Here is a 20,170-nt window from a genome sequence, read left to right on the forward strand (position 1 = left end):
GAAGATCTAATTGTGGAGATTTCATAAGTTGGCTCCCGTAAATGAACAGCTTAGATATGGAAGTTCCAGCAGATGTGGGCACTATTCGCCGTAGAAACTCTACCCCCACCCCCCCATACACACAGCCCAAACACTCTATTGGAGGTTTTTTTTGTGGTGATGGTGGTCCTCAGATCCTAGCAACCACCTAAATCTTCCAGTAGCAATTAGAGCTTTTTATCGGGCTTGCTCTTCAGCCCTTTATATTGCCGATTTAGCATTAAGGCATTGAGTCCACTCACCAAATTACCGCAACTCCCAAAGAGCCACAGCTACTAAGGCTCCCTTTCGGTCACTTTGGTTGTTGGACATCTAGAGTACCTGCCCGAGGCTTTCTTTAAAGTCTTTTTTTTGTTCTTATTTGATTTTTAAAACGGATTCACCAATGCAGTGTCTTGGAATATATTTGTTTCAGGCAGAGTTTTGCAAGGGACACGAGCCATTATTTTGCAAATGCCTGGAAGAGCGGACGAAACCTACAGACCCCTCAAATGCAGACGGCAACGCTCGGAAGGAATGGGTCCCCGCTGCTCCAATGAAAGATTAATCACATTTGCCCCCAAAGCCTCCATTCTAACGGTCTCTATCACAGCTTTTGCCGTCGCTGGAGGACCGCTGTCTCTGGGGTCTTAAGACTTCGGAGTCTTTTGCAACTGGAGAGCCCCCATCACTTGGAATTCGGGTCAAAGAGAGAAACTCCGAGTCTACAGCAGGTTTTGTTTTTGCGTTTGTCCGCCTCTCCATTTTATTCAACTTCCACTGCCTGTCGGGAGGCAGAACAATTCGCTCCCCCCCCCCCCCCCGTCCCCGCCTCGCTTCTAAGATAAACAGGAGGTGCGAAATGCTTCGCCTGCACACGCGCCCTCGGGGCCCCTCTCCCCTCACCACCACCCCCACCCTCCCCACCCCCGCCCCGCGCGCACGGTGCAGCTGTCCTCGGCCCGGACCTGGATGGAGACATCCCCCTTTTCTCTTCCCACCCTCATTTTAAAACCATCACATGGACGGTTCTAGAGTCATGGCCACATTTTCGGCTACCTTCCAATTTCTTTCCGGCTCACTCTCCCCCTTTCTGAGAACCTAAAAAGTGACAAGGGGAAGAAGAGTCGAGGAATTGAGAAAAGGCAGCGGATTTTCAAAACTTATCCTCACCGCACCCCCGCCCCGTTAAAAGTGTATTTTACCACAAGGAGTGCATTAGGAAACTTTCCCTAACAGGAGTTGGGCGCACTGTTATTCTTCTCCAGGGGCCCGCTGGCCTCCCCGCCCCCGCTGGACAATGCGCGCTTTGAGGCTCGGTGGCCTGCAGGCAGCGGGAGACAAGGGGACTGGGCGGCCTTCCTCCAAGGAGCCCGCAGCTGGGGGAGCGCTGGGGAGGGAGCAGGGCCGGGGGAGGCGGGCCACGCAGGAAGAAAAACCATAAAAGTACAATTTTTCTTCCTCCAGCCTTCCACAGAGACAAGCTTTGAGGACTTGGGAGGCAGGGTGGCTGGGAGGGGGGATATGAGAGGTTTTGTTTCTTTCTTAGGTCTCCCCCCCCCCCATCTAAACATTTTATTTGGACACAAAATTATACATCCTAGGTTTTCTAACCCGATCGTTCTCATTCTTGGGCACCTGGTCTTTGCTTAGTAATAGCTCAACCCCGGACTTTAACGCTCAAATCGACCCCGGCGCTCACCCCTGCCTACAAGCAGTCTAAACATCACCCTACCCTCCCCCCGCACTCAGGGTGCCGCGCCCTGGGAAAAGCTCCCTGCAAGGCACTCTGGGACACTTCTTTCTAGTTTGGGCTTTTTCACCCAAAGGGAACACCACCATCCTCCCCTCCGGGCACCTTCTAGAAGAGGACCTCTGAGATCAGCAGAGGCCCTCAGAGGGTTACCATATTGATGGAAGCGTTCGTCTGATGTTTTAAAACGTGTACCAAACGGGGCGTCAGGGCCACGTGCTGTGCCTTCGAAACGCCGCGCGGGGCCCTGGCTTTCAGAGGCGCAGAAGCCGGGGCTGGCGTGGAGGGGAAGCTGAAGCTACTGGCGGGCGTTAGGGGCCGGCGCTGCGCCGCAGGTCGGGCCGCAGCGCTCAGAAAAGCGAATTATCTGGAGCGTGTTTGATCTGGGACTGCGTAGTCAGCTTCTGCTTTATTTGTTTGTTTGTAATCTCATATTTAGCAAGCTGGGACAGTGGCAGCAAGGGAGAAAGGAAGAGATGGAGGAGGGGGCTACGCGGTAACCACACCCCTTCCTAATGAGTTAATTTCCATATTTGCGCCTCCCGCATCTAGCGCCCTCTTTTTCCGGACGCTACCGTGCTGTTGCGTCTTGCGCAGCGCAGACGCCGCTAGTCTGGATTGAAATGAAAAAGCTCGCGGTGGGAGCAGAAAATTGGTCTATTGATACATTCACTCCGAGTGTTGATCTTGGCATCACCGGCAGCCGGTTATTCCCCCTCCCCGCCCCAAATGGGGCGCACACGGATTGCCCAGGGCTTGCAGACACCCAGGCAGGCAGCAGACAGAAATCGACATTCCTCCCGTTTCCCCGCCTCCAGCTGTCCGACCCCTACGTCCCTTTCTTTTAACCCAACTCCAGATTTTTTTTTTCTCTGTCTCTCAAAGTTAGGGCAGTGAAGGCCGGTTGGCATTGAAAGGGGGCATATAATCACAAATGAATGAATCAAAAGTGAAAGTTTCAAACTAGTCCCCGGTCCTGGTCGAGAAAAATGTGATCCCGCACTCGATCCTGTGCTGGCCCCAGTGTGTGTATTTAAGGGAAAGCAGAGAGACTGAGGCTGCGAGGTTGTGACTGTGGGCTGAGTGGGCTCAAAGTTGTGTCAAGGACAGTGAAGAAGTTTTGGAAGAGCCCTCAGTAGAAAACTCGAGGCGGGTTTCAGCTGCTTCAAACCTGGATTCCTATACATTCTTGCGGTGATTCTGCTCAGGAAATTGGAGAAACAGACTTTTACAATTGCTCACCTCCCCCCACCCGACCACACCACCCTCCTGACTTTGCCCGGCTCACTAGGGTGTGGGCTCGGGCTTGAGTTCCAAAATAGCTTGCTTGTCAATTGCGAGCTGTAGCAATATCAAAGTGAACTGTCCCAAGTAACTCTTGTCTAGAAGCTGGGAAGAAGCTTAAGCAGCTCGCTTTAATGATGATTTGTAGCTCGGCGAGGGGCACGGACAGCAAACACCCCGCAGGTGTGTGCCGTAACACCACCATCCGGACTTGAATGTAGATTACTCTGGTGATCGTTTGATCGGCCCTTTGAAACCCTTTACAATTGCCTGTGACGAACGGCCAGTCTCAGTTTTTCTCTGAATAATGCCTTGAGGGTAAGTCCTCCGGGCTTTTAAAGAGCTCTAGTATTTTTTTTTTTTTTTAAGAAGAAAAAGAAAAACGTTCGATTTTAGTTTAGACATCGTCAACTTTTAGTCGCTAACAGGCATCACTCAAACCATTCAATACTTAATGACCGTTACTTCTGCTGTCTTCCCAGGAGCCATATACATAATATATACATATGAGATATATACACACACGCACATATACATGAAGTTAATAAAAAGGAGAATGAATGTATTAACTTTGTTGTCTTTACTTCAGACTACCCTGTCTGTTTATAAATGTTTGTGTGGGTGTTTATTATAAACATGCATTATTATTATTAAGGCCATTGTTAATATTGTCTTAATGCTTTCTCTGTTCTCTGTGAATTGTATCTGTTCGGACAAGTGGGAGTTTAACCTAAACATTAAGACTTTCCAAAGTACAACTCCGGAGTTTAACCCAGGGCAACACCTTTGCAAAAACCCCCATCACCAAAATGAAAAAAGGTGGTGCTGTTCAACCTTTAATATTTACTTAGAATGCTTACATAAGGGGAGGAAAAGGAACTTTTGTCTGAAACGTGCAACCAGCGGCACTTTGATTTCATAAAATAAATGTCAACAATTGCAAGAACTTATCAAACTAGGGTAGGGGTGGAAGGTCGGAGTGCAGTTGAATTAAAGACCCATTCCTGCCACTTCAGACTACAAAGGGTTACACATAAATAAGTGCCACATTTGCCTATTGCAAAAGTTTTCTCGGTGTTTTCTAAGTCACAACAGGGGAGGGGGAAAGCTGTCGTTTATTATCCAGCTCTGGGCAGGAGCAGACCCCAGTACCAAGAGGCTCTCAGCTTTGGCCCGCAGAAGAGGGGTAGCCTTTCAACAGCAGCCCCCTTTGTTCTCCCGATCTCTTTCCCAATTTCAAGCTTCACTTGCACATCCCAAGTTTGTGTGTTAATGACGCTATTACCATCTGGCTCGCCCTACTTTCCAAAAGATATAAATCTCCTAGCTCCATTGCCCACATTATCATTTAAGTGCCACCATAGCCAGAAGAAAAAGATGCTTTCAAGACTCCAGATTCTCTTGCACTGACTACCCCTGGCATGACTATTCCACTATATTTATAGACTATACATTGGGTGTGGGAGAGCTCCTTGAGAGACCTGATTTCCCAAAAGCTGGCCCTCCAAGCCAATGAAGACCTGCTTCTGGGTGAAAGGAAGGCTTCAAGATGAATTTCCCCTTAAAATATTTTTGTTTTGTTTGTATCAGGCAGATAGTATGTTCCAATGCACTTTTACGCGGTTGTGCCTTCCTTTCTCCCTCTCAGGTTGGTAAAAGTTACAGTGCATTTCCCAGACATTCAAGATGTGCCACTCTTCAAACCCTATTTTGAGTGGGAGGATAGATTGGTCTCTCTATAGGATGGGGGCAGGGGTGGAAGGAGATAAAAAGAGCCCCATGTGGCAACTTTTGGGAACTGGGCCAACTGCATCCTTCTCTTAAACCCTTACTTTTACAATGCCTGCAAAGATGTGTAGATGTTGTGGGATTACACACTCCTACCTGTAGATCGAGATCCACCCTTCTTTCCTGGATAATCAGCGATTTGTGTGTTTTGAGCACAAAAGCTAAGAAACTACAACAAAAAGAGTTAGGCTGGCTTGTGCACAGCTTCACAATGACTTCATTTATCTGGCCAGGTCCAAGTGAATAGAGCACAGCAGAGTCTGCCTCTAAACGCGTGGGCTCTTGGTTCGGGCCCCTAGCAGATCTGAACAGCTAATTTCCCTGCGAGGGCTCCTGTTTGTGGCCCTAGACTGCCATGTCTGGGTGCATCTCTTTCCTTGTGAGGCTTTCTCTCTTCTTCCCAGTGCTGTCTTCACAAAGGCGAGTTTCAGTAAGATGAGCCAACCCTACAGGTTGGAAGAAGAATCGGAAAGGTAAACTTCCCAGGTTCCTAAGAAAAGCTCTTAAAATCAGCAGGATTTCAGATTTTAAAAATAATCCTGTTGGACAGAGAAAGCATCTTTAGTGAAATACATTCTTTTTGAGGAATGAAAGAAAATCACTTGTTATATATTCCTAATACTTTGACCTGAGCACAGAGATGCCTAAAACAGTGATTAATTTATATCACACTGGTGGAGCTGTTTGCATGCAAAAGCTGCTTTTTCTCCCCCCCTTTCCGTTCACTTTCCTGCTTTTCCCCCCAAACTCAAAAAAGATCTTGTTTAGGAATTTGTATCCCTACTTTTTCCTTTTGAGAATATTATCGAGTTGATACGAACAAATTGCAGAGGATATACCATTTAAGTAAGATGCACTTTTAATCACTGATCATTAAAATGGTTATGTTAAATATACTCAATTACATGCATGACTTAACTCTAACAGTACTTTCTATTCTCCCAGCTGCTCACGTATTCCTTAACGATAGTCTGTGGTAGAAACTTGATTATGCTGAATTCATACATTTCGATGGATTTCATCAGCCTAATTAATGCCTCAGTGTGGTCCTGGGGTCTTGAATGAACCCTTTACTATGTTTGAGGTTAGAGGCAGTGTTGGAATGCAGAAGGTTTTTCTTTCTTAGTTACTCAGAGGTACTTTGGGAATCCACTAAGCAAGGTAGGCAGCAGTTGTTCAACAGAAAGACTATGCAAAACAAGGAAAGCCATCCGTATGGCAGAGGGGAGAAAATGAGGCTAATTCCTCATTCTTACTTCCATGTAAATATTTTTGGATTCAGTAGACAATCTCCAAATATTGAGGAAAGAGGAAATTACCACCTCTCTGTTGTACCTTAAAACGACCCTAGAAAGGGAACGTTGAAAATAGATTTACAACTGGTGGCTAAGTAAACTTCCTTTAACTCCTCAAGGCTGTCCCTGCTCCCTCCCTTCTTGCTGCTCCCAGAACTTTGAGGCTGCTTTTTCTCCTCCATTTCAACTTTCATCTTTCCCAAGGAAACACTCAAGGCCAGGATTCCTGAGAAACTCCAGTCACCCCCCATGTGGGTGACTGCCAGTCTTTTCAGGTGTAAATTAACATTTGAATACATCTCAACCCTGCTGACCCTTACCGCCACCACACTGCCATCCGGGCCTCAGCAGAGCAGCCGCTAATCTGCAGCTCCACTACTGGCCCGGCAGACTGAGGTCCAATTTCCCAAAGCCCACCCCCAACCAAAGGACCAAAAAGTGCTTGTATTGCCCACAAGTGAAATCCTGATATTTGTCCATATCCAATGAGACACCTGTGGAAGAATATCATTTAAGACATACTTTTCTTGGTCAAAGAGGAAGAAAAAAAAAAGAGAGAGAGAGAGAGAGAGAGGCCTCTTGGTTCTTTAAAAAATGTCCCAACTTGGGCAGGTGGGACTTGAAACTTTTACCCCACTCTGAGTTCCCAGACACACTGTTCACCCAGCAGAACTTTCTTCTTCAAGCGGTGAGGGGGGGTGGAGGGGCTGGTGGGGTGGGGGGGTGGAGGGGCTGGGGTGGGGGGGGGGGGGTTGTCCACCGACCCAGACTGTAGTCGCAGCAAGGCAACATCTACCTCAACATCTATCTGATGGAGCAGGAAGGATTTCAGATCTATAACCAAATTACCATCTTGGAACTTTGTGCTTGTTATGCTAATGTAATGACTTCTGTAGTATGAGTATATTTGCAGGGTTGGAAATAGCTTTTTAGAATGCTTTGTGTAATGACAGACAAAATGTGCCAGCGACGGTGGCACAATACTCCTGGCAGACACCCTGGGCCATTTTAACAGATAAATGGAGACCCAGATATGTTTGTGAAATGAAGCTGAGAGGGAGCTTGGTGAACTGGGTAAGAAAGCAGGTGCTGGCGCAAGGCTGCTGCTATGGTAAAGATGCTCTTGAAACCCCCAGCTTTGCTCTCAGACCTAGTTGAGTAGCAACAACATAGTGCATTGCTTAGTCCCTTGGGGTGGATGCCTAGGGAGAAAAAAAAGAGAAGTGTGTCATAAATAGCACTGCAAAGAAGCAGTTACCTCCAGCTCATGGTTTGTGCACTCTTAAGTTTAGATTGCAGAGAGTAAGGGAAAGAAATATTTTCTGTGTGGTTTGGTGGGGGGAGGGAGGGGTGTATGCAAGTATAGACAGAAATGAACAACTTAGACTTTTTGAGCCATATACGCTGGGGCTGTCCGGGTCCTGTATCCAGCATACCATATCTCTGCACTGTGTGATTAAGAATTTAGACAAATTCTCGGGGTGCCTGGGTGACTCAGTCGGTTAAGTGTCTGACTTCAGCTCAGGTCACAATCTCGCGGTTTGTGAGTTCGAGCCCCTGCATCCGGCTCTGTGCTAATGAACAGCTCAGAGCCTGGAGGCTGCTTCAGATTCTGTGTCTCCTCCTCTCTCTGCCCCTCCCATGCTCATGCTCTGTCTCTCTCTGTCTCTCAATAATAATAAATAAATGTTAAACAAATTAAAAAAAAGAATTTAGACAAATTCTCAAATTTTTGGTGTTGACCTCATGTGGTTTATGTCTTGGGAATCAAGGACAAGATAGTTTAATATACCCTATTTCTAAAAATAAATAAATAAGACTCTTCAGTGTACAGGGCACAGATGTGATTGGTCATTTCCCGCAATTATAATAAGGTAAATTCACACACTCAAGTATCCAAGAAGGGAACTCTTTTCGTCAGTTACCTGCACTTGACGGGCACCAGCTAAGTCACTCACAGCCTGGTTATTGTGTACCCAGTTCTTTCCTGTTCCCTGCTACCTCTTTCTCTCCTTCACCCATGACATTTACTTTGGAAGTAAGTGACTTGGTTCCTAGATGGATTTTTAGCCCTTCTGCAAGTTCCAGATGTCAACTTGCAGCTATGGAGAATCCTGTGAACTATGATAATGGATAAACTCTACTGTGTTACAGTCCTGTTTGGGGCTAGAGCAAGGTTGCCAAGACATAGTCTGAATGAGTTGGGGGGCTTCTGAGATCTTGTCAAATGAGGCCAGTTTGAAATGTTGGCACTGAACGCTGGGCTTTTTATAATAGCACATGTTGTCCCGTTTTCTTCTAGAGTTGAATAGAAGCAAAATACCTGGCTTGATGCGGTGGTTCTCTGATGACAAATGAACTAATTAGAAGTGGTGTTTTTTAGTTTATCCCAAAGATCTTAGTGATGGTATGTGTGGGAAATGCAGGCTCCAACAGCTTTAGTTTTAAAAAAGAGAAGTTTTACATATCTATGCTTTGACATTACAAACCGAATTTGTCTCACCCGCTTGCTACTGTTTGATCCCCTCTAGTACTTTTCTTTGTATAGATGGGTCCAGGTAGGCTAAGGGTAACTAATATTTACTACGTCAGCTCACTGATGGAACATATTCATGGGTCAGATTATCTTTCACCTTTGGTGTGTAAGTAATTTGTAGTATGCCAAGGTCATGAGGCTTCTTAGCAAGGTTCTTCTTGAAATGAATGAACATGTTTATCACATAATCTAATCTACCAAGTGGGCTAGATTCTGCAGTAGGGCTGCCCCATACCACTTTAAAAAAAAAAAAAATGCCTGAGGTAAAATAAGTCATTGAGTCAAAAGTACAGACTAGTATATCATAGTTAAAGGGAGAAGATACAGATAAGGAAGGATTACATGTTCTTCGTGATCCCATATGATATGGCAGCATTCGTAGGTGGCAGATTGTAGAGAGAAGGCTGAGAGAGAAACAAAAGCCAGTGACATTGAGGCAGAGAAACATCTTGCCAGAGATTTATGGGTTCCTGTCTACTTATAATCAGATGCCATTCAGTTACTACTGTTGAGCTGAAGGATTTATATACTGTAGAACTCCTGATCACATTGATGGGAATGATCCAGGACTTCAAAGGATAAGTTTTGAAATTGCTGGACATTTAGTTTCAGAATTTAACTCCAAAATTCAAATCTGAATTGTTCATTGGTTTTGGCGGGGGGAACACCTAATTTCAAATTCTGATATAAACTCTACAAGAGCAAACATACTTAGATGAACTTAAAAATAGCTTTGAATCCTAGATCCCAATACTCATACTTCCTGTTTATGGAAGAAAAAAGGAAGCACTTGGTCTCTAACCAAGAGAGAAGCCTGTTCCCAAATCCCCTTGGTCTCTGCAGATCAATCCTCAGCCACTCATAGAGACTACAACATCTAAGCTGTCTGGGTAATAGTTTTGGTCTCATGTCATCCAAACAGCACATTTTTCAAACTCAGAAATAGCAGATCATGGGGTTCCTGGCTGGCTCAGTTGGTAGAGCTTGTGACTCTTGATCTTGGGGTTGTAAGTTTGAGCCCCACGTTGGATATAGAGATTACTTAAAAATAAAATCTTAAAAAAAAAAAAAAAAAAGGAAAGAAAGAAATGCCCAGATCTTGTTATTTCTGTGGCAAGGGGTTGCTTAGGGCCTATGACAGCTGAGTTTTTCCTATCGATTATATGACAATGTAGTTCATTTATAGAGTTCAGGGAAATGAGAAAAGCCTCCAGTTCAGCAAGAAGACCCTTAATTTAAGCGCTGTATTGTATTTAAAAGCAGAAATCTAAATTCAAGTTGGAGAAAGAAGAGTGAATTAAATTGTGAACCCAAACTTTTGTAGCTAAATCAACCTTCTGGGAGGGCTGTGACTGATAATTTAATCTGAAATCTTATGATTAGGTAACTGGATTTATAAACTTTGCAGGAAATCACATCATACATAAAAAATTCATGTTTAGATCAGTGCATGTGTTTAAAGTTGCTTCTAAATTTAAAAGACAGAATCCAAAATGTATAAAAAAAAAAAAAAAAAGGCCAAGGGCACTTTGGTGAATGTGTGTGTGTTGGGTAGAAGGATTTTGTAGAAGTGATAATGTGTAAACACTTTGAAAGATCTTTTTCAGATATATCTTAAGTTCTGAAAATGCTTAACTTGCACACATTCTTCCAATTCCTAATAATTTTCTCTGTCTCAGGGTACAGACAAGCATGCAGGAGTAACTAAACGTCCAACACGTGGCAACTCCTACGGGCCCAGCATTTCAAACCAAAGAAAACTCGGGTAACATGACTGTAAATCAAGGGCGCTTGAGACCACAGACACAGGCACCCAGAAGGGTTAATTGGAGGAAAGGTTAGAGAGAGCTCCAGGGGAGCAGTCTGTGTGAGCAACAGGAAGAAAGAGAGCAAGGGCCTGAGCCGCTGAGGGGCGCCCCGCAGTCCCGCACTGAACCACTGAACGCAGTCCCTTGCTGGGGGGCAGAGTGCAGCTTGGCGTGGAGGGCAGACCTGGAAAATTGCACACGGGGCTGCACCCTGCACCCTGCATGCACCCTGGCCACCCCTTCGTGCACCTGCTTCTTTATTGCCTGAAAGCCATCCAGTGTATCGAAGGCGTGATTATTGACAATTTGTCAGTCCGAATTTGTCATTGGCTGGCAATAACTTTTCTCAAAGTTTCACTCTCAGGTCCTTGAGTTTGGGAGTTAGGAAACTGGTGGTGGGAACGCATTAAGCTGTGGCCTGCTTCCCACCTAGAAATGGCAGGCAGAAGGAGGAAAAGCTACATGAACCTGACCATAGTCAACTCCAGAGCACAAGCCAGGAGGATCCAGGCTCCAAACTGGTTCCACCTCCCATAAAACTCTGCCCTTCTCCCGAGGTCCCTCCTCTCTCACAAAAACCTGTGTGCATGGGCCCACAGTTCATTTGAACAACCTGGGACCGAGACCCGAAGTTACACTTGCTTTTTTTGTTGGTTTTGGTAGCACCGTTTTGTTTCTTTTGTATTTGTGGATGGGGATGACTCAAATGCCAAGCGCTGTGCTGGGGCCTTACTCTAAAGTTGAAACCTTCACCTTTTTGCCCCTCCTTTTCCGTTCCTCTTGTTGGATGGGGAGGGTGTGGTGGCCCAGGGGCCAGCATGGCCTGCGGACGGAGCAGCTGGGGCAGCTGCCAAGCCTCACCCTTCTTTTCCGAGGATCGATCGTTAAAATTCAATTTCAAAATTTCTGTCTTTAACAATTTCCCAAGCGGCCTATGAAGGCTGCCAAAAGAGTGGGCCTTTTCTCAAGTGGTGCTATCTTGGGAGCGGGCGGGTACCTGTTGAGTTGCCTCAGACTGTGCCCTTCTAGCAGCGGTCGGGTGGATAGTGTCCAGAATGGAGTGCTGTGCCCATAGGACTGAAGGAACAGCTCTGGGAGAGTGTCAAGGCGCTGAGAAGCTGGGGGCGGGGCGGGGGGGGTAGGCAACTAGCTTTTTTGCCATCCACCTAGCCCCTGGAGTACAGCCAGTCTGGTCCTGGGGCTGGAGCTCAGAACCAAGTGCAAAGTTCTCCCTCTTTTTTAAAATTGTTTTTAAGTGTATTTATTTCAAGAGACAGAGTGAGCAGAGGAGGGGCAGAGAGAGAGGGAGAGAGAATCCCAGGCAGGCTCCGTGCTGTCAGTGCGGAGCCCCATGTGGGGCTCGAACTCAGGAGCCATGAGATCATGACCTGAGCCAAAACCAAGAGTCTGATGCTCAATCAACTGAGCCACCCAGGCGCCCTGAAAGTTCTCCCTCTTTAATCTCACAATTCCTCACTTACTTTCTTCTCCCTGCTTAGCTCACTCACCCCTCAGCCTTGATTTCAAAAGGAAAAAATATTTCTATATCAGCAAGTTCTCTTCTGTCAAAAAGCTTCCCGTAAGAGCTCTTTCTCCATTGGGTGGAGAAGTCGGCTTCTGGGTCAACAGGAGGCTTTCTAAAGTGTTTTGAGAAACAGAACAATAGATGCACCTGGGCAAAGTGTGGTGCCTGAGCTCCATCGGGGTTCTTTGACTGAGAGTGACCAAGCAAACGCTCTTCAGACCCCACTTCAGAGTGGTTTTCATTCATGGCTCCCAAACTTTAACATGTGATTAGTACCAAAAATGGTGCCCCCCTTGGAATCTATGGAAAAGATACAGCATTTCTTTGAAATTCTAGGTGGGAGTAGGGCACCTGACACCTATTGCCATCACCTCTTAATCCCATGTAACTGTCTTCCTAAATACCAGCTCTCTTCCTTATGAAACCATTGCCTCCTTGGCATACCCAGTAGTTTTTCTCCTCACCTTAAATTTTTATCCCTTACTCTTTTTTCCTCTGGGGCCCTGAGCCAAATTCTCAGAATGAAATCATGACCTCACAAATGCCATGATCACTTAAAAGGAGAACTTGGGGGCTGTGCTGAAAATACATGGTACAACTGAATGCAGAGAGTTAATGTTACAACTGAACGCAGTTGCAAAGTGGCAGTTTGGGGTATCAGCAATGAATTCCACATTTTTCTATAGGCTTCTATTTGTTTAATTTTCAGGATCCACTGATCCTAATGGATACAAGTTAAAACTGAAGTAAATTAGAGAAATGTTAAGGAAGACCAGATTAAGCCCTTTCCAGACTGACAGCCATGGTATTTATCTAGCCTGTGATTGTTTGGACGGACTCTTTCATACCACCAGAAACCTAGATGGGCTAACACCAAATGCCCTGCTCGTTGGTATTGATTAATTACAAACCTGGCAGAGTTTAGCTCTGTACCAATTCAAAGAAAATCAATCAGTGCTTATTAGCCATAACAAATCAATGAAAACAATCAGCTAGAGGAATAATATTAACAACATGCCCCTGTTACCATCAGACTTAAGTTCCTAAGAACTTTGAAGCTTCCTACAGTACATACTCTTTTATTGTTTTACTCCTGATTTTGTAGCATTTATGATCACGTGGTCCCTTAAGGTGTTTCCTGAAAGTGCAACGTTGATGAGTTTTGCAAATATTTTATACCATGGCCTCAGAATAACTATGTCTCCAAGTCTTTGAATATGTCTACTGGTGGGGACTTGAAATATTCCTCCTGTGAAGAGGCCACTTACTGTCATAGAGAACACACCAGGCTAGAAATGCCAAGCAGGATCTAGGTTCCCTTCTGGGCATGTAACTAATACTCTGTATGGAAGGCAGTTCATGTTTCTGCACTTCAGATTTCACACATATAAAGTAAAAAGCTGGGACTAGGTCATCTCTTAGGGCCCTCACAGTCCCTAAACTCTATCGCTCTCTAAAATATTTGTGACTTTTCAACGTCAGAAAACATCCAGGTCTATGAGTTACTGAATAAAATACCCATTTCATCATTCTTTTAGTAAAAGTTTACGCAGAAGACTGACAAATGGTTTTTGTTTCTTTTTTTTTTTCCCCCTAAAAGATCCTAAATTTGACTGGAGGAAATCAAGCTGAGATTTGGCATTGTTTTCTTGCATACAAATGAATCATTGTCTTACACTTAAACTTCGTTTCCTTTTCAGATCCAACTTAGAAATAGTTTCACTCAAGATAAGGCTTGTGGTTTAGGAGATTCTGGTCTGGCTTGCTTCATTTTAAGACTTCTATCATCTCTTTTCAAAACCTGAGGAGGACCTCATTTCCTGTTTGATAGTTCCTCATGCTTTGCCAGCCTCCGGGTCTTTAGGGAAGCTTGCCAAGAGTTCCCGACTGGGAAGGACAAGCTGAGTTCATCACAGAGAATGAGCTGGCACCACAGTTGTAGTGACTCACCAACCTGGTTGCCCACTTTGCAATGGCAAGAACCACACCATTTAGTTGAAAGACCTGTGCTTTAGTGAAGTGCATTTGGATCACATGGCAAAATCATCTCCGATCTTCCCTTTCACTGGCTGTTTTGAGAACAAGACAAAAAAGGAAATTACACCCTGAGTTATATTTTGTTTCTTAAAAATTAAGATTAATTAACAGATACTTGGCTTTTATGTCCATTCTGTTCTAAGAATTTGGTGGTGATTACAAAACGGTGAAAATAGGTCACAGCAAAATGAACATTCAAGATTAGGTTAAAACACACCTCTGAAATTTGAAATGAATCAGTATTCATTTTTGGAGTGTCAGTTACTACATTTCTGTAATTCATCATTTTTTTTTTTTCTTGGCTTAGAGTCAGGATGAGAAATAATATTTAGACCAAAGACATCGTTTTGTTATATAGTCACTGCTTTTTAAAATGCAAATCCACTCTCCCCTCACCCATGCTTGATCATTTATGCGTTCTTATGCTCTCGTGCTCCCCCCCCCCCCCCCCCCCCCACACACACAGCACCCAGATGCTGGAGAAAGCCCTTTCAAGACATCTAGGACCTGGGTCATGTAAAAGGTAGATGGGAAAATTAAAGGAGTTCCAGAGTGGTAGCAACACTAAGAATCATTGATTTCATTTTATGTAAAGTCATTGTATGGTACATAGGTATTTTTTCTAAGAAATATTGTTATGATTAATGGATATTACACTTATAAATGATTACAATTGTCATCTAATTTCAAGTCACAGGAGGAGCCATTTAAAGTATTTTGTATTACAATCTGTCACCAAAAATCAACCAGTAAAGTCTTAAAATGTGCATAGGTTTGCCTCATGGGGAATTAAATTTTAATTTACAAGTCTTTCTATTGTGGAAACTTAGGACAAGATAGCATTTGATATTAACATAGAAGAATATTCTATGGCTTTTTTAGCTTAAATGGCATTGCTCTAAAATTAAGTACACATTGCATTTTTTCCTCCCTGTGTTCTTTCGTTACACGTAGAATATTTTTACAATGTTGTTTTTAATGTACACATTATTTCTATTAAGTCACTTGGTAAAGGATAAAATATACAATAATGATAACACTCCCTTGCTTTTCTCCTAATTTTATTATTTCAAGTTAAACAAAAATGGACACTTTTCTCTCAGGGAAAAAAAATACTGAGTTTATTTTTGATGCAAAAATGAGTACTTAGTTACAGTATTTTTCCCTAGTAGATTAGCATTTATGATGGATCTTATTTCAAAGCTGATTATTCTCAAAGAAAAGCAGAGTGATATTAAATATTCCAAGTAAATTACATTGTTTAAAAAGTATTTTAATGCATTATTCAAATTGTTGTCAGCTATTGGAAAGAAAAAAAAAAAAAACAGTATCTGTTCCAAATGTGAAATTTTGGTGTTTGGAAGACTTTATAAATTCCAATTTCTTTAGGGGAGCAGTAGAAATCAATATCAAAGGCATATGCAATTTAGAACTCCCTCAATTTTTTTTTTTAACTTTAACTGTGATAAGCATCTCTGCAAGGTAGGTTTTAACATATTTTTTTCCTAATTTTTTCCCCTCCTTTCAGTAAGAAGGATAAGCTTTTAGAGTACCCAGTCACCGTGGTAACTGCCAAAAAAATTCTCCTGAAGTTTGAAGAGGTCAGCTAGCAGGGTCAACAGCTCTGGCCTCTCTCTGAGCTCGGTCTAGCATGCCCCAGCCTGTGGTTGGAGTGTCAGACCAGATCTGACCCTGGGAGGTGGACTATTCCGGCTCTGATATAAATTTTTTGAGTCAGTTCATGGCCTGGACTCTCCAGGTGGCCTCCAAAATCTATTTTGACCCCCTGACCCTGTCTCACGGAGGCATAGCATCCACCCTAAGTAAGGATTTAGCCAGGAATGACAGCTTTCCACTGAGTGTTATTGGGGACAGTATAAACAGTTTGGAAAGCAAGTAAGGAGGTGTGAGCGCTAGAAATCATTAAAAGCACATTAAAAAACAACTTAAGAAATCTTTCTTTGTAAAGCAAAGTTTAAAACATATATTGTTACATAATTTCTATATGATTTGAAGGATTTTTTAAAGGAAGAAAATTTTTGAATATAAATACTCAATAAACCACACATCTTTATCCTCTTAAATACTTTGTTACAAATATGCAGATAAGAGGGACTGACTTGCAACAAAATAGGCACAGCAGAGATGCAACATATACAGAATGGGAAGCTAGTTATTAAAATACATGAGGAGATAGAGAGTTTCTAGGATTGTAAATACAAAATTATGTGCGTGCACCTTGATATGTTTAAAATGGGAAAATTAGGAATCCTACAAAACAACAACCATCTGGAATGAAGACACACGGGCACTGCGGCACTGCAGGCCAAGTGCCTTGCAACTTTGTAAAACAAATAGCCAGTATAACCATTTGGATACAAAGGAGATTAAAAATTTTAACTATGGAAGGTGAGATGCGAAAGCACAAAAGAAGAAAAAACAATACGTTAATAGTGTCTCTGAATTAACTATGATGTTTAAGTTTAAGATATTAAAAGCTTGGAAAATAAAAATAATGTATATAAATCATCAGTGATTCTTTCTTTCTCCTTTTTTTTTTTTTTTTTTTTCAGGATGCCACCCTGAAAGTTTTATTTTCTCCAGGAAAGTAGAGTTCTCTTTGAGAGTTCTAGCCCGTGAACTCAGTATGTAAATGTGGTCATCAAGCAAGACGGAGCTGCCAAGAGGGGAAGATTTTGAATGTTTCTCTTTCCTAAAACCCTTCCCAGCGTTCCTTCTTTCGGGGGTGCTTCACTCAAAGTTTCCCCCTTCCCCCAGCCCTGTTGAAAAAGGCCCCAAAGCAACATTGCGGGAGCTAAACCAATTGTACTGTGAAGTTGACGAGCTGGCATTTCGTCTGAATCCTTTGTAAAAATTAGATTTTAAGTAGGGGTGAGTGTCCTTTTGGGAGAAGGGACAAGGGAGAGTGGAAGAAGAGGGGGAGGGCATGAGCAGTTTATATACATACATACTCTTTGTGTTTGCGGGCCTCTGTGTCTTGCCTTCTCACTATGTTAAATCCCTATTATAAAACTTATCTTCACAAAGCCTATTATAGTATCCTGAGAACAAATTGGACCATGAATAACTTAGTTGGAAGTGTAGATTATTTTCTACTCGGGGAAAGTTAGAGATGACAACAGCTTAACTAAAAGAATAGTGATTACTCTTAAATAGATGGATTTCAAAGTTTCACTCTTGATGAAGAGTGCCTTTGATATTTCCCCTCTTCAGACTCATGTTTCCACTTTCTTTGTATTAAGAATTGTCCCGGTGATTACACTGTCCACCTAATGCAGCCTGACTCTAACTGTAGATCTTTTTCTTACAGGTTGCGAATCTGTCAGAGAGGTGAGCAGAAAGACACTCTACTTCCCATTGATTAAATATATGGTTCCAAAGTGGCACCTGTGTTTAGATGGTGAACTCACTGTTAGAAATAACATCTTGCATAAATCAACATTTCTCAATTGGATAAAATTATTGTTCAGAAACATCTTAAATTTGTTTAATGCCCTACAGCTGACAGAACACTTCTCAATTCATAATTTTGTTTGATCCTTAGAATGATGTGATGAAATAAATAACATTAATCTCACTTTACCAAGGAGGATGCTGAGTCGCTTGCACACTGTGATCCAGCTGATAAATGACAGAACTGGGATACCAACTCAGATTTTATGGCTTCAAAATGTTTTAACTGATTAGCCCGTAGCAATAGGTATTTAAATAGTTTTTGTCTTCTGTATCCCTGAAAATCAAGATTTTTGTATTAAAGAGCAAAGCTCTGTATTTCACAGATACAGAAGTTAAAAGACCTGATTTTAAAAAAAATTCTATCCACTTACACGTAAATGTCGTGAATTATTGTGTGTACTTCAATAGTCTTTCAGAGTTGCAAGTCTTATTTTCTAAAGATCAAAGCCCTATATGAATTAAATAACTGCCTGCAATTTTTAAAATGTACTTGAAAACCATACATTGTTTCAAAATAGAATATAACAACAAATAAACCTCTAGAAACAGGTTCTGCCTGTAAAGTATTTGAGAGCATGGCATTGATTAAGTTCTAGAGTGCTGTAAGGGAGGTTTCCCTAAAAGTGTTTTACTGTTTTTCAGCTTCATTGAGATAAATTGACAAAATTGTAAGATATTTAAAGTATATATTATGATGATTTGATAAAACATACACATGAAATTTATTCCTCCTATTTAGTTAATTAACACATTACATCACATCTCTCTCTCTTTCTCTTTCTCTCTTTTTGGTGAGAACCTTTAAGTTCTACTCTGTTAACAGATTTCAATTATTCATTATAGTGTCATCAGTTACAGTCACCGTGTTAAGCATTAGATCCTCAGACCTTATTCTATAGCTGAAAGTTTCTACCCTTTTACCAACCGATTCCTAATTCCCTGACTCCCCAGTCCCTGCCCTTCTAGTTTTTCTAGACTGGCAATTTGTAACATCTTAGCAAGTTGGATAAACAACGTTGTATAGGGCTACTTTTATTTTTCTTTGGTTTTTTCTCTTCATTAAAAAAAAAAAAAAAGTTTGCAAAAACTCTAGAAATAATAAATAAAATATTTATTATTTAATAAATAAAATAGTGTTTAATAAGTAAAATATTTAGTTAACTTGCTATTGATGTAATCTATCTAAATCTATTTAATGTATCTATGTAATCTATCTAATCTATTTAATAAATAAAATATTTAGTATTTAATAAATAAAATATTTAGTTAACTTGCTATTGATGTAATCTATCTAGACAAACAGAAATCAAGAAATACAAAAGGCTAATGCCTTGGTGATTCTTCTTAGGTTTTTAATTACATTGTTTTAATTAGGTAATGAAGTCAGTGTGGATGTTAATGTGGAAATTATTTGTTTATTTCTTAAATTGTATGCACTTAAATTAGTCATTTTATATATACTTAAGTTAAGGTTTTTGTCCTTGAATTATGTTGGCAGCTAGACAAATCCAGTCAGACTTTTGGGGATTAGATAAAATGAAAAAGTGTCCAGAAAAGGAAAGGCAACTGTTCTGGTTGGATGTTACATTTGTGAGTTTGTATCAATAATGACATATATTATCACCTCTCTTATGCTAAGGTTCCTCAATTAAAACACGACGTTAGACTGAAGATTGCTCATTTTGATTTGGAGATAGATGTTCAGGCCCCCAAATTCAAACTTGTCTACTAATCTGCAAATTAAGCAATGAAAAAAATAACTCTCATATTAACACTAATATGTTTGTTTAGATGCCTTTTGCAATTTTTAAGTTTCTTATTATATTACCAATTTCATTTATTTTAGTCACATGTGTCTTGATAATGTCTACCACTGTCCAAAACATGTTTCCTTCCTTCCTTCTTTCCTCCTTCCCCCCTTCCTCCCTTCCTTCTTGTCTTCTCTTCTCTCTTCTCCTTCCTTCCCTCTCTTCCTTCCTCCCCTTATGTTACTCATCAGTTTTCAGGTAGTTTTGTTTTAAAATGTAGAGCAGCTTGGGCCTTAAGGGGCTTATCTAACACAATCTCACGACAAAACCAGTATGCTTGCACAAGAAAACATTTACTTCAGTTAAACTTATAACAAATCGGAGAACCCCAAAGTGTAATATCAACACTTCTCTGACAACCAAAATTCAATCCTGAGGGATTAACTTTTAATGTTATAGATTCCGGTAATTTTCCTCCTGTGCTGTCTTCATAGTCTTTTTAAGTCATTTAAGCTATCAAATAGTTTTTGTGTAAGCTTCTCATGTTGTAAAAGGAAAAGATGAAGGAGGAGGCGAATTATTTTAGTAATCTGAAAAGAAATGTTGTCATGTTTATATGTGAGTACATAGAAGCACCATGGAAAACATTGGAAAGCATAAATAAAGATCAGAGATTACTCATTTTTCTTTTAAGTCATCCTTGCCCAATATACTGCGGTAGCAAAAATGTGTATCCTTCCTACCTTCCTTCCTTTTTTCCTTTTTCTTTCTTTCTCTCTTTCCTTCTCTCTTCCTTCCTCCCTCCCTCTTTCTTTCTTTCTTTCTTTCTTTCTTTCTTTCTTTCTTTCTTTCTTTCTTTCTCTCTCTCTCTTACTCCCCTGAAGCTGTTATTGGTCTGGAC

At 41.8% G+C, this 20,170-nt stretch overlaps 1 long non-coding RNA gene across 2 annotated transcripts in view; it reads left to right on the top strand.

Moving 5' to 3' along the window:
- Positions 1–19,950, top strand: part of LOC131512215 (uncharacterized) — a 45,334-nt gene extending 25,384 nt beyond the window's left edge. Inside the window, exons 3-4 of one of the 2 annotated variants that reach the window (XR_009262026.1) lie at positions 16,618–16,936; positions 17,376–19,950. This is a non-coding gene — a long non-coding RNA (uncharacterized LOC131512215). Of the gene's footprint in view, positions 1–16,617 lie in introns of both variants that reach the window. The other variant, XR_009262025.1, reaches the window with a different exon arrangement.
- The last annotated feature ends 220 nt before the right edge of the window (positions 19,951–20,170 follow it).

The sequence above is a fragment of the Neofelis nebulosa genome, chromosome 5, assembly GCF_028018385.1.
Source record: "Neofelis nebulosa isolate mNeoNeb1 chromosome 5, mNeoNeb1.pri, whole genome shotgun sequence".
NCBI lineage: Eukaryota > Metazoa > Chordata > Mammalia > Carnivora > Felidae > Neofelis > Neofelis nebulosa.